The 2,500-nt window shown below is 40.7% G+C and overlaps 2 protein-coding genes across 2 annotated transcripts in view; one reads left to right on the forward strand and one right to left on the reverse strand.

Moving 5' to 3' along the window:
* t (C45 family peptidase tan) overlaps nucleotides 1-568 on the forward strand; it is a 38,602-nt gene extending 38,034 nt beyond the window's left edge. Inside the window, exon 10 of the mRNA XM_076184626.1 lies at nucleotides 1-568. This exon is cut by the window's left edge and continues 1,811 nt beyond it. The gene's annotated coding sequence lies outside the window, so the exon portion shown is untranslated.
* Nucleotides 569-2,365: 1,797 nt separating this feature from the next.
* The window catches only part of LOC143024375 (uncharacterized), a 10,191-nt gene continuing 10,056 nt past the window's right edge, over nucleotides 2,366-2,500 (reverse strand). Inside the window, exon 8 of the mRNA XM_076183170.1 lies at nucleotides 2,366-2,500. This exon is cut by the window's right edge and continues 722 nt beyond it. The gene's annotated coding sequence lies outside the window, so the exon portion shown is untranslated.

Raw genomic sequence — 2,500 nt, forward strand, 5'->3', positions numbered from 1 at the left:
TCTTCTTTTATATAACTTTTGTTGTCTATTGATGCATTAAGTTAAATATAAAAGAGTCTCCTCTTGAGATTCGCTACAGTCTCTGGGGAGGCGAAATGACTTAAATTAATTATAGTAATCTACTTCTACCCTGTGAATCCCTATATGCCATTACAGCTAAGAGAGTGATATACTCAAATATATGCAGTATGATATATATTTATCTTGTGCGTAGGCATTAAGAGACCGGTCTTTGTAGAGCTGACTATAGAGTACACGAGTTTGAAACTGTGACTAATTGAGCAAAAATTGTGTCAAATGATTTAGAATAAATGATATCTACACACGCGCGCATACGCGCACATAAACACACGCACGGCACATACACAGACACACACACAAAAACATACGCACACACACGAAATACACGACACACGAAGCCTGTCGCAACACCAGCCAGCCTTGCGTGGCTGAGCCGTAGCTACTATCTTGAGTCTTCCTGGCTTTACAATAATTTGGACGCACGCTGTCATCGTTTCAGGATTTGTACCGATCTGATATTTTTGCCAATAAACCCAACAAAAATCTATCCGTGTTTTTTTTCCTCCTTGAGTGGGGAGAAGCAGAGAGCGCCTTTGCCTCATGGTAACTCTACTTTACCTAGAAATGATTAGGGGGATGAGTAGGGTGTCTCTCTGTGAGCTTGTCATATATATACAGTGACCTCCACTGATTTCATAACTTTGATAGAGTAATTTTCTGTGAACAATTAATCTTACTACTTAATTAATTGATTTATAAATCAATCTTTCTTGATTACTTAATCTGATCTTAGTGATGGTGACACCATTCAAAAAGCGACGCTTCCGGCTCCCGGGGACAGTCTTTAATCTTCTCATCTCCCTGAGATGGATTTGTGCAACTGGGAGAGAAGGATCCGTGACTCGATATCCTGACTAAATATCTTCTTTTCACTGTGGGTGCTGAAGGGTTTTTGGACTCACCAGGATATCCTTGCCTGTTTTAGAGTAGCATTTCATAAAAAATGAGGTCTGTGTTGTTACCTGGGCAGTGGACAGGAGACAGTGATGACCCTTCATCCACGAGAAGCTGAGATGATAGGGAAACATATGAGTTATACCTTAAACCATGCATTCCATACCTAAAAACAGACTACACACAGAGACCTACATACATACGTACATACATTCTTACATACAACCAGCGCATTTACGCACTTGACATCTCGCGACCACCACTACATATACATTATACGTAACATTGTATTTATAATATTCACACATCATTCATATTCATAAGTTACACGAGTACATACATCATACCAAGGCTTTTTCCCCCTTACAAGGAAGGTAACCAAAAAGGAAAAGGCATAAAATCATTCCCGCCCATTCCATCCCTGAATACACTCTACACCCCTCCACCCTCCCTCTTTTCTTAGCACCTCCTGGATGACGGGTCATCCCTGCACCTTGTCCACTGCCCTGGGTCAGAAGCAGTGTCGCAAGACACAGCACATCCACAGCAAGGCCGCTTCATTAAATCGGCGACCCCCCTCTCCGTCCCCCCATGCATAAAAGGAGAAGACGGGGAGAAATCTCTTCGGGCTGCGTCAAATTTTGCTCACACATACTACCTCACCCCCCATCCCCCCACCCATTCCACCTCATGCATCACAACATCATCCATATACAACCATTCTCTATTCCCCCCTATCTTCTGTCCTCTTCCGTCCTTCCTTAACAGACATTCCCCTTTTCTCCAAAGCCCCTTATACCCCATCCATCCATCTCATTATAGGTCGACCCCTCATGTTCACTCGCTACACATATACCTTCCAGATCACTTTTACTAGTCTTTCTTTACTCATTCTCTCCATATGTCCAAACCATCTCAATACTTTTTCATCCACCCTATCTTCCAACTCCCTTTCCATCCCGTTCTTTTCCTCACCTCCTCATTTCTCACTCTATCCAGGTTAGTAACCACTATCATACTGCTCAGGCATCTCATCTCAAACACATTCAAACTCCTTCTCTTCCTCTATTATGTTCCATGTTTCTCCCCCATATAGTGCTGTTGGCACAATCCACTTTTTTATTTCAATTAATCAGTTAATTTTATTTTTTAATCTTTATAGTTATCTATTTATTTATCTATTTACTCATTTGTTAATTTCTATTAACTTATCTATTTATCTCCATTTACTTATAATTTTGATTTATTTACTTATTCATTTATTTATCTGTCTATCTACTTGTCTATTTATATATTTATTGATCTATATATTTTTTCAATTCGTTGGGCCCGATGTCACTCAGTAAGCCATCATGTGATCATCGATGAGGCTGGATCTACAAGGAAGAGGTCCATATTACAGAAGCCAAAGGTGAATAATTTCTTTAGTGCCATAGAAGTCCGCTAAGACAGAATCGAACTCAGGACCTCCAGGGCCTCAGTTGAGCTCCCTAAACACGAGATGCCCATCATAGAAGGAGAGACT

The sequence above is a fragment of the Oratosquilla oratoria genome, chromosome 4 (genome assembly GCF_046742065.1).
Source record: "Oratosquilla oratoria isolate Oo_2021 chromosome 4, ASM4674206v1, whole genome shotgun sequence".
NCBI lineage: Eukaryota > Metazoa > Arthropoda > Malacostraca > Stomatopoda > Squillidae > Oratosquilla > Oratosquilla oratoria.